Consider the following 669-nt stretch of genomic DNA (forward strand, 5'->3'; position numbering starts at 1 on the left):
GGAGCACTACGGCCCCAATATGAGACCAAAGGTTTTAATGCGCCAAAATGTGACCGCCAAAAATCCTCGCTGAACACGATCGTCCTCCGCACTCCAATCTGCAGGAGTGTGCTTACAGGAGCCTCGCGGTGTGCGCCCCCCGATCACAGGACAGGTCCTCTTTAAAGCAATCGGGGAAATTCGCACTGACGCAAAGTGAAAAGCATAAGCGCGCGCTCACCGGAGAGGCGGACGCGGCCCCGCGGCGGTCTGACGTTTTATCGCCGTGTACTCCGTATTTATTGACGCGAGATGAAAATCTGTTCCGATGATCCGACTTTGTGTTTTATTAAAGATTTATAAAAAAAAAAAAAACAAGTGTCTTCTGCTTATTCCTAAGTCGCCGTTTACCTCCTGCCGATTGGCCGAGCCCTTGCCAGAAAACCGCCACGGCGTCTGTATACAGTGTATCTAAAGACGAAAAATGTAACCCTATTGGAGCTTAGTATTTGATTAGTTTTAGTATTTGAGGTTGAATAAAGACACATGTCCATCAAGTTCAACCTATCGCGTGTATGTATGTGATTCTGCATGTGTATGCGTGTGTACGAGTCCTTGTGTGATCTTGTTCTTAAAGGAGAACTATGAGGGGGGTGAGGGGGGGGGGGGCGCTTTTCACTCACCTCATAG

The sequence above is a fragment of the Nanorana parkeri genome, unplaced genomic scaffold, assembly GCF_000935625.1.
Source record: "Nanorana parkeri isolate BGI_ZX_2015 unplaced genomic scaffold, ASM93562v1 scaffold3068, whole genome shotgun sequence".
NCBI classification, from domain to species: Eukaryota; Metazoa; Chordata; class Amphibia; order Anura; family Dicroglossidae; genus Nanorana; species Nanorana parkeri.